Raw genomic sequence first — 11,515 nt, forward strand, 5'->3', positions numbered from 1 at the left:
AATGAACTCGTTAAATGGTGAAGAACATGTGTAGCAGTTCTACCGTTTATCAAACTTGCAAAGAAATTTGATGAAGCTTTTTTTTTTGTTGTGAAGCCCTTTTTCCCATATGAAGTTGCCTTTGGATTTTCTCCTTAAAAAATTTTTGATGCCTCTTTTTTTTTAAACAATTTTTTAACATAAATCTTTAAAAAAAATTACTGTTACATTTTTAATTAAAAATGGAAAATAGAAAATATATTTTAACCAACACCAAGGTATATCATTTTTTTTATTACAAAATCTTTTAAAACAAATTTTAAAATGAGAAATTGCATTTCATGTCTCATTTGCATTTTATTATCTTTACATCAACCAAATAGTCTCACATATAAAAGTTATCGATATGTGATAATGACCTAAAAGGGTTACCAATGTTCTCAAAACCGGATTGGTTATTGAACTGGAAAAATTGTCAATTCATGGTTTAATGATCAGACTAGTGGCCAAATCGCAATCAAACCAGTGACGTTAAAAATATATAATTTATATATTATATAAAATAAAATATCTATATATATAATTAAAATTTTTAATAATATTTCAATTAAATCATAAAAAATAAATATAACTATATTAATATTTTAAATTTTATTAAATAGAATATGTATAATATTTAAATTTGAATATATATTTAGTTATTTAAAAACCAGGTAGTTCATCTGGGTTTACGGTCCAAACCACCGATTATAGTGGTTCATAACCTGTCCAATCCATTAGCATTCTAACTCAGCAAACCATACCAGAAAGACAATCGATCAACAGTCCAACCGGTCCAATATCGGCCAATCTGGTCGGGCTTTGAAAACAATGAGGGTCACCATATTTACAAATTCCTACAAAATCCTCAAGTAATCATTTGAAAAAAGTTGATTATTTCATAATTCCATTTATACCTTTTTTTTTCTTTGTCTTTTCCTCTTATTCTCATATAACTTTACCTTTTTATGTTTTTCTTTTGTACTTTTTGTATACATTATTATTATTATTATTATTAACTATTAATATTATTATTCATGATATTGGTATTTTGAATTATTCATGTTACTATTAATAGTATCTATTATTTTTATGATTATTATTGACCTTATTATTTATATTTTTAATATTATATTAAAAATAATATTATTATATTTTTATTATTACTACTACAAAAATCCTAGAAGATAATTTCTATTTTTTAATTCTTGAGGCTTGTAAGCTTTATTATTATTATTATTATTATTATTATTATTATTATTATGCCTTTTATGTTTTATATGCTACATTAAGACTAATTAATTATTATTGCTATTATTGTCAACACCCTATTAATATTATTAGTAGAACTAATATTATATCTAAGTTATAGATATGATAGAAATGGATTGATCTTACAACATTAATATTTTAAATATATAATATATTAAGATATAACTTAATTTAATGTTTAATTCTTTTTAAACAAGCACTTGTAAATAGCTGCCCTATACTCCTTAAAATTCTCTTTACTATAAATTAACCTTGGAAGACATTTTTTTTAAAGTTTATGATTTTCGTTACAAAAATTGTTGTTATTAATAGTTATATTAGAAAATTAAACATTTCAAAATTTATGAAATTTATATAATAAAAAATATATTAACTTTATATTTTTAATTATCATAATGAAACAGTAATTTGTAAAATTCTTATATTATATATTATTATTATTATCTTGGATAAGTTATTTATAATATCATTAAGATAATAATTAAAGAAACAATAATTTATAATTAATTATTATATTATTTATATGTATTAGTATTAATATTATTCTTATTTGATAGACTATTGATAATAATAATAATTCTTATTTAAAGACCTATCAAAGTTGATGGCCCTTTTGGATGGTCATCACCCCTTAGCCCGCACTATAGTTAATTCTCCCTAAAAGTTTTAAAAATTTGTAACCTTTAGCACTTAGTATTTACACTAGATCATGTCCGCGATAAATTTTAATTAATCTAACATTAAAAATGACCCAATGAAACATAGTTGAATTATTCAATTTTTCAATTCTATATTAAGGAGTTAAAGAATTATGAAAAGGAAAAAAATGTTTTTTAAAAAGATTAAGAATGATTATTTACTTTTCCAAAAAATTACTATTATTTTGGACTTATTTAATAAAAATTTTAATGAATATTTATGTGTGGACCCTGCATTTCGGCTCATGCGTTTCCCACTCGAAGGCGAGCTCGATTTTGATTTCGAAAAATGATTTTTATTGATTAAGAAAATGACTTGGAGTCGCCACTTATTTTTGTTTTATTTTTAAAAGGGTAAACAAAATAAGAAAGAAAAACCCTAAGTCTAACTCCTGGTTTTGGAAAAGGTGATCTACGAAAAACCGGATCGGGTTCGGGGGTCAGGTTACTTATTGAGAAGGTACGGTAAGGACCGTAGCACCCTTCTAAGTCCCTAAAGTCGGGTCTCTACTAATAAAATGAAGCAGTCATGACAATTGATGAGGGAATCAATGAATACTCAGAGTGATCATGCACATGGGGGAATCAAAACACTCAATAAAGAATCGACCGAAGTGAGAACAGAGCATACCTTGGCATCAATCGATCAATGCACTATCAAGAAAGAGGGTTAGTACACAATTAAAAGAATAATCTCATGCATGTCATAGAGCATAATCAATTAATCATGTGTGATAATCAAATCAATTAATCAATCAAATCATAAAATCACTTATGTAGGGCCCCCACCAAAGCCCGTTTATTTTGCATGAATTAATGTCACAGATTCCATTATTCTGGAATTATGAAAAATTCATTCATGCTAATTGAAATCAAGAGGAGCAGAAGATCGTTTGAAAACCAGAGCGGAATTAAAACTTCTTGAAGGAAAATTGGATTTTTGAAATTTAATTGAAAAAATGAAATTTTAGAGATTATTTGAAAATTGGATTTTTAGAAATTAAATATAAGAATGAGAATTTTAGAAATTAAATTTGAAAGGAATTGGAATTTCAGATAACTAAACTTGGGAATCGGAATTTTGAAGAATTATTTAAAGATGCGATTTTAATAAACAAATAAGTAAATAGAATAATATTAATAACGAAAATAAAAATTAAAGAAATGAATGTGAATATTAGAATTTTTGAAACGGGGAAAGTAAATTCGGAAGTCGGGATTTTGAAAAATTGTTTAAGGATAGAATTTTAAAATAAATAAGTGAATAAATAAATAGAATAATAATAAAGAAAATAAATAATTACAGAGATGAACGTGAATATTAGAATTTTTTAAATGGGAAATTAAATTCGGAAATCGGGATATTGAAAAAAAAAATTGTTTAAAGATGGAATTCTAAAATAAATAAGTGAATAAATAAATAGAATAATAATAACGAAAATAAATAATTAAAGAAAAGAACGTGAATATTATAATATTTGAAATGAGAAATTAAATTCGGAAATCGGGATATTGAAAAAAAAATTGTTTAAAGATGGAATTCTAAAATAAATAAGTGAATAAATAAATAGAATAATAATAACAAAAATAAATAATTAAAGAAAAGAACGTGAATATTATAATTTTTGAAACGGGAAATTAAATTCAGAAGTAGGAAAAAAAAGGTTTGAAGATGGAATTTTAATAAATAAATAAATAAAGTAATAATAATAACTAATATAACAGTGATTAAATAAATATGAAAATTGGAAATCGAGTTCGGAAATGGGAAAGTTGGAGAATTGAATTTTAATATCAGAATATGAAGGCACAAATGAGTAAATAAATAAAATGATGAGTGGTGGTGGACTGCATGCCAAGGTGGCCATGCGAAGTGTGGGCCCCGGGTTGATTTTGAAGGCTTCCCGTCACAAATTTTTTAATGGGCAGACATCGGGCCATACCCAAATATCTTGTGAAAAAAAATAATATGATGATGAAATCCAGACGGAATAAGGACCAACCAAGCGAATCCATGTTCTTGGGATTTAGTGACCCAGCATCAAGTAAATCACACCAATTGTTCTACTGTGCGCGTGTCATCCACTGGTGTAAGTATTTAGCACCAGCAACTTTGGATTGAACTGGAAATGCAAAAATGAACCAACTACAGAAGCCTTCTTCCTCCTCTTCCCTTCTCTCTGGCAGCTTAAGCCATCCAACTCTCTCATTTTCCGAACTCAGCATGGCTGCATTGACAGGTGCTGATGTAGGTGTAAATTTAGGTGGTGGAGCCGGCGTGGTGGCAGAGAAGGACCTTGTTTGTGATCTGGAGGTCCGGCCGACGCCGACTTTGTCAACTAAGACGAGATTGCCCCACCAGTTCTTAAACGAAAGTACAGCCGATGATGAAATCCAGATTTTTTTTTTTTTGGGCTTGGATCGTCGTCGCCGTCATGATTTCGTCTTTGTCTCCTTGCGTTGATTCAGCTGCAACTCCATTTTTAAACGAATCAAGGTGCTGCACTGATGCTTCGCTTCCTTTCTCCGGTTGTTCATCTGGTTTTTGCATCAATGTTGGTGGATATGGGTCAGTGCAGATGGCCAAAGTTGATGTCACCCACAAATTCTTTTTCCAGCGTTGGAGTAAGCTTTGAGAGATACCGGTAGATGCTTTGTACCTCCAATGGGATCCCAGAAAGCCTTTGATAGATAAATGGAGGTCTTTCGATAAAGCTCAAAAGAACTTCACCCAACCCTTTTCACCAAATCTAGATAGGTCTCTCCTAATGACGAATTTTCTTTTCATTAATAGTCATTTTTGCCTCTGGACTCTCTGTCTGGGCCTATTTCAGCTGGAAGGATAGTGGACTCTTTAACTTGCCCCAATCAATGCCAGAATTTTTCGGTGAATGCCATGACTTCCGATATGCCTCTACCTTCTTCTTTAAGGATGTCATGTTCAGATTTCATGCTTCCATGATTTAAGAGAACAAGGACCACACTATCACGGTTTTGATCAACATCATTGGAAAAAAAATGGTTGAATCCTGATACTGACGCAACTGCAGGTTGCTGCTACCCGGAATGGACAATAAGACAATGTTTCTCGAAAACTCTGATGATGAGCTCTCTCAGGAGTATCCCAACCCAGACAACCATCCCAATCATGGTACCCAACTCCAAAAATGCCAGAAACAAAAGGGGAAACGAAGAAGAAAAAGTAAAACAGAGCATGTACAAACGATTGAACTTAGTTTCATTTCGCAAAGATCAATGGGCTGGGTATGGGTGGAAAGAAAAAAAAACTCAAGCGAATCCAAAGCAAAAGTGCGAAAAATAATCCTAAACACCTTGTACTGGATATGATGAAGAGAACCTCACCAGTTTTTCAAAAAAATAAAAAAAATATCAAAGAAACAGAGTAAGAGCCAGCAACATGAATGCATGAATGACGTAAAAATCAACAGAGATACCAAGTAAAATAACATCCAGAAATGAAGAAATACATAACTAGTAGAGAACATACTTGGGGTGTCTCATTGATCCGGATTCACTTGTCTTCAACCTTCCTTCCTTACTCTGTTTTTTCTATTTTCTCCCTTTTTGCTCTGTTTTTCTCCAAGATCCCCCCGTACCTCCCTCAATCTCAGTCTCCTCCTTGACCTCGGCCAGCCACCACCAACCTTACTATTTCTTCATCAGCCAGCATGGCCCCTGCCATGCCCATGCAGCTGATTTCCCGGGAGGAAAGGGGGGGCCCCTTATTTCAAAAGGAAATGCAAAGGAGGAGAAAAAAATCATTCTCCCGGGCCCCCTCCCACAAAAGGGGTCTACATTATGTTAATTAATTGAGATTGAACTAAATAATGATCACAAAATAAAATAAGTATTTGTTATGATTTGATAATTTTTAAATTTTATTTACAAATAAATCTATAACCACATTTGTTTTATTTCGTATGCCTTTTTAGCCCACATTAATATCAAAACCATTTTTGCTTTTAATGGCAACTAATGAATGCAAGAAGAGATTTTTTTTTCTTTTTGTTTTGTTTTTTTGTTTTTTTGGGGAATTTGAGTTGTGATATGTAGCAAATAAATAAGATTTTTTAAAAAGATTTTTTTTCTTTTGCCTGTAAAAGGACCAACTTAGAGCAAGCAATGTTGGGAGCTTGCAAAGCAAATAAGCCTTTTTTAAAAAAAATATGTATGAATAAGAGCTTATTTCATAGGGATGGTAGGAAACATTGCTAATCTTTTTATCAATTGGAAAAAACTTTTCTGATAATAATTTTTAAATTTTAAAATAATTAAAAATACTTTCTAGAATTACCATGAAACATATTATAACTCATTGAGGCTCTTAGCCAAATTATGTAAAATTTCTTTGTGTAAGATGTGTCACATGGCACATTTAGATAATTGACTAAAAAAATTATATATTACTTGAACTTTACAATACTTATTGAAATATTAATAATCAAAAAGAAATTGTGAAAACAAGCATACTTGGAAAGAAAATTGTGAAAAGGGAGTTGAAATCATTGAAGTGTTTGAGAGTGTTTTTTCTCAAAGTGTTTTTAGTAAAAGCATTTTTTTTAGAAATGTTTTTAAGCAATCAAGTGTTTTTTCAAAAAAATATTACAAGTGACTTTTCAATACTAATTGATTATAATGCATTTGACAATAATTCTAATAAGTGTTTCTATCATTTGTAAAACTTGAAAATTTTTATCTTTCCAATATTAAAAAAGTTAGAAACACTTCCTAAAATCACTGTCAAATACACTTTTAATTTTTTTTCAAAATTTTTTTTTTCAAAAATACTTTTTAGATATTTTTTTTTTTTTACTAAAAACACTTTTTAAAATCATTAACCTAGGACACCAAATCCATTTATAAGTTTATGATTATAGCTGCTAAAAGTTTTAGGATTTCTAATTTTTATTTCGATATATGGTAATAAAAAAATCCTGACACTTCATATATTAAACAAATGAATACAAATTATTCATATGGTTTGATAGGAAGCCAAACCATTTGTGGAACGGCTCCTCCAAAAATAAATGTATGCCGTTTTGGATGGGGGACACACGGTATTCTTTAGTAAAAGGCGAAAGAATAGTTCGCTTTGTGCTCCCCACACGGCTCCATATCTTCGATCAAACGTAGACAGATATTTTATAGGCAAGTTTTTGGGAGGTTCTTCTGTCTGAGAGCGATGTGGGACACTAACAGACGGTGCTAATGTGTTATAATGGCTCCGCTTAATTCTTATTTGGGCTGACAGCTATAATGGACCTGCCCCAACACCCATATCATACCACTAGGATTATGGGCCTTAATAGCGCCTCCTTTTCCATTCCTTAATTTTGAATCCATTTTGGGGATATTTATACATGTCTGATTCTGCTTTTGTCCCCTTCTTTTTTGTAATGATCATATAAACCTTTATTTATATCAGTATTAATTTGAAGAAGAAAATTTGAAAATTATTTGTAATGGCTTTTTAAGTATAAAATATTTGATTTTATAAAGTAATAATAAATTCATATTTATTCATGTTTATAATAAATAAATTAATAAGAATTCATATTTATGCATGTTCGAATAATGTTCTTACAGATATTGAAAAGTTAAAATAAGTCCTCTTTTAAATTTGTATCTCTTGCTTGATTACATAATATTCACACTTATTATCCTTTTATATTCAAGTATCTTTGATATAATAAATAATTCTTTCTAGTCTCTAATTTGTTTACGTAATATTAACATTTATTATCTCGTACCAAGGTTTGAAATATCGATAAATATGGATATATCGACACTTGAATTTTACGTATGACAAAAATATTGATAGGACTTAAATGATTAAAAATTCATGAAATGATTACAAAAACTTCAAACAAAAATTTATAAAATAAGCAAGAATACATACGTATTAAAGTTATTTTGTTAGTGTAATTGATATAGGTATGATGAAAGATAATGTTTATCAATTTTTTTTAAGAAAATATTGACTTAAATTCCTTAAATATATTTATATTCATTTATTTTAAAAATTAAAAATTACTTTTATTAAAACATGTTTTATTACATTTTAAATAAAAAATTATATTGATTTACATAAAATGTTTTGTTTAAGATTTAATTTCTAAAATTTTGTTATAAATTTGTGGCGACAATTTTTTGCTATTAACAATTTTTGAATAAATTCATATTTTTAATATTTTGAAATAAAAACATTTAAAATTAAATAAAATTAGAAGGATAAATATAAAAAAAAATTAAAGTGAAGTGATAATAATTTTTTAAAATAGGATTAATGAGATAAATATGAAAAATAATTAAAAATAAAAGGATAATAGAAAATAAAAGGGTGATATAAATTTAAAATAAAAGATAATTTGGAAAAAAAATAATATATATATATATATATATATATATATTAAAAAAAGGACTTTTTAAAAAAATTGCTCGAGGTTTTTTGGAAAAGCAGCTCCCCATGTGCATGTGCCTATATCATCAATTTTTTCGATGAAATTTCAGGATTTTCCCAAAATATCAGTGATATTTCTTCAATATCACTTATTTTTTTGGAGATTTTTTAGTTGATTTATAATTGATCGTGGATTTTGTTTTGACCACCTCTGATATTTGATAATTTCGGTGAAATTTTCTGATTTTTCAAACCTTGTTTGTATCTTTAATATTAAATCATATTCATGTATGTTTGAAGGGATTAAAAAATAAAAGTTCTATTTTAAATTACAACTCTCATTTGTTTATATAATATTAATAATTCTTTTATATAAAAGGGTTAATAAATTCATAATCATGTACTTTGATAATAAATTCATGTTGATTACATAATATTAATGTTTATTTTACTAGTAATCATATTTTTTTTTTTATATAATATAGATAAAATTTAATATTTTAATGATCAATTACTAATAAGAAGCTCTCCACCTAAAAATTTATCCTTTTTATTATCTTTTAACTTAAACTAGTTTATAAGATAAAATTTAATTTCAAAGAGTTTTTTAAATGTTAAAAATCACTTTTAAAAATTAAAGAGATCATTTGGTAATACTTTTTAAAAGTGTTTCTAACCCTAAAAATACTTAAAAACATTTTTAACGTAAAAAAAAGGCGTTTGGCAATATTCTAAAAAACACTTTTGAAAATTTAGAAAAACACTTGAAGTGTTTTTTAGAAAAGCACTTAGGAGGTGTTTCTTTGAAAAAACACTTCAAAGTTTTTCATATATTCCTAAAATACCATTTCCTGCTATTCTCCATTTCTCTTTCACTTTCCACTTCCTTCTCACTCTCCCTTTCCTCTTTCACTTCTCTTTCATAAAAATATTTTTTCTACTTTTTTTTAACAATATAAATGTTTATATTTTTTTGTTATAAAATTTTTTGGTTTTGTTAGCCTAAGGGTTCTTCTAATTTCGTTTTGATGATAACAAATCATAGTTAAGTTGCTAATTGGTTTGAATTATAAAGAATTTCATGTGTTGGTTTAGAAATCCATCAAATGACCCAATGGATGCGAGATTAAGACAATTGGAAGACCCTTTAATCATAAGAAACTTATGAAAGATGAATGCATGGGTGCACTTAGGATTTTGATATCTTTTCATGCATCTTTAAAAATTTTGTTTATTCATTAAAGTTACATTTTCATCAAAATCCGAGTTTTATCAAATGAACCTTAGGAAAATTGTTTCAATATTGGCTTATTAATTTACCTAAAGACCTTGCCTAAGTGTTAGAAGTGAAAAAACAGAAAAAGATAGGTTTTCGAACAAAAAATGGTGAACTGGTCGAGGCATTGGCCAATCGGCTTAACCAGTTAGGGTACTAATCGATCGATTATGCCTTCTCGGTCGAGGTCCGGTTGAGAGATACAAAAAACCTTCTCTTTCTTCGAGTTCCTTGCATTCCCAGTCGAGAAACATGCCTTCTCAGTTGAGGGACATGCCTTCTTGATCAAGGTCCAATCAAGGTCCAGTCGAGAACTAACGGTCACCTGCCACACATTTATTACCTAACGGCTAGTCAACCGGTTGACCCCCAACTCAATCGATCGAGGCTACTTTTTGTCATTTTGGCTCCCGATGCTAGAAACCTATAAATTGAGAGTTCCACTTCATTTATGAGCAAGAGAACACCTGCATTTATTTGTCTACCTACTTGTTCTAGCCTAAAAATCTTTCACTCTTTCTTTGGTGCATTAAATATCCATTTGCATATCTCTTAATGCACCTTTGTGTTTCATCCTAGCATTTGAGTTGTATTTGAGCCCTTGTTGAGCTAGGTTGAGAGATTCAAACTTTGTTATTTGAGTGTTAAAAGCTTTAAGTGAATAAAAACTTAAAGGGATTGTGTAAGAGCCCATTGGAGTCAGAATCCAAGTGTGAATGTGATTAGAAGCTTGGTTGAAGCTTCAAGTTTAGTGGAACCCTTACTCAGTTAGGAGCTTGAGAAGAGTGGACGTAGGCAAGGATGTGTTGAAGCACTATAAAATCTGAGTTTGTTTTCTCTAACTTTATCTCTTTATATTACTTGAATTTGTTGTGATTGAAAATGATTTTTTAAAAACCCAATTTACCCCTCCTCCTTGGGTGTTTTCCTAATTAAGATTAGTCTTTATTTTATCAATTGGTATCAGAACCAAGCCTCTTGTTTGAGACTTAATCGTTTAAGAGGAAATGGCTAATCCATCAAACTCATCTCACATTGAACAACAGACCTCCATTTTTTACGGGAATCGATTATCCTTATTGGAAAACTAAAATGACTTGGTTTTTACAATCAACTGATTTAGACTTATGTGATGTCATTGAAGATGACCCAACTTTTCTTTCAAAACTAGTTGATGGAGTCATTGTTCCAAAACCCAAACAAGAATGGGATGAGCGTGATAGAAGAAATTTCCAATTAAATGCTAAGGTCGTTTATACTTTGCAATGTGCTACGGATAGAAATGAATATAATAGAATTTGTCAATGAAAATTGACTAAAGAAATTTGGATATTGCTTGAAATAACTCATGAAGGAACAAATCAAGTTAAAGATTCAAAAATCAATTTACTTGTTCATAGTTATGAATTGTTTTTTATGAAAGATAATAAAACTATTGTTGAAATGATTACTAGGTTCACCGACATTGTCAATTGTCTTGAAGCCTTGGGAAAGACTTACAAGGAATTGGAGAGGGTGATGAAGATCTTGAGGTCACTTCCATCTAAGTGGGATACAAAGGTCACCACAATTCAAGAAGTGAAAGACTTGACCAAACTACCTTTGGAAGAGCTCATAGGGTCATTGATGACATATGAGATCAATTTTGCAAAGAAGCCACAAGATGGTGAAGACAAAAAGAAGAAGAGCATAGCTCTCAAAGCTACAACTAAGGAGGAAAAAGAAGTTGAAGAAGAAAAACAAAGTGAAGAAGATGAAAACTTAGCCCTCATCACAAGAAAGTTCAACAAGTTCATGAAGGGTGAAAAATTTAGAGGAAAAAGGTTCACT

At 29.2% G+C, this 11,515-nt stretch overlaps 1 non-coding gene across 1 annotated transcript; it reads right to left on the bottom strand.

Moving 5' to 3' along the window:
- Positions 1–7,003: 7,003 nt before the first annotated feature.
- LOC117932844 lies at positions 7,004–7,120 on the bottom strand. The gene has a single exon (XR_004654249.1). It is a non-coding gene; the product is annotated as a U5 spliceosomal RNA (small nuclear RNA).
- Positions 7,121–11,515: the final 4,395 nt, after the last annotated feature.

This window comes from Vitis riparia, chromosome 15 (assembly GCF_004353265.1).
Source record: "Vitis riparia cultivar Riparia Gloire de Montpellier isolate 1030 chromosome 15, EGFV_Vit.rip_1.0, whole genome shotgun sequence".
Classification (NCBI taxonomy): Eukaryota; Viridiplantae; Streptophyta; class Magnoliopsida; order Vitales; family Vitaceae; genus Vitis; species Vitis riparia.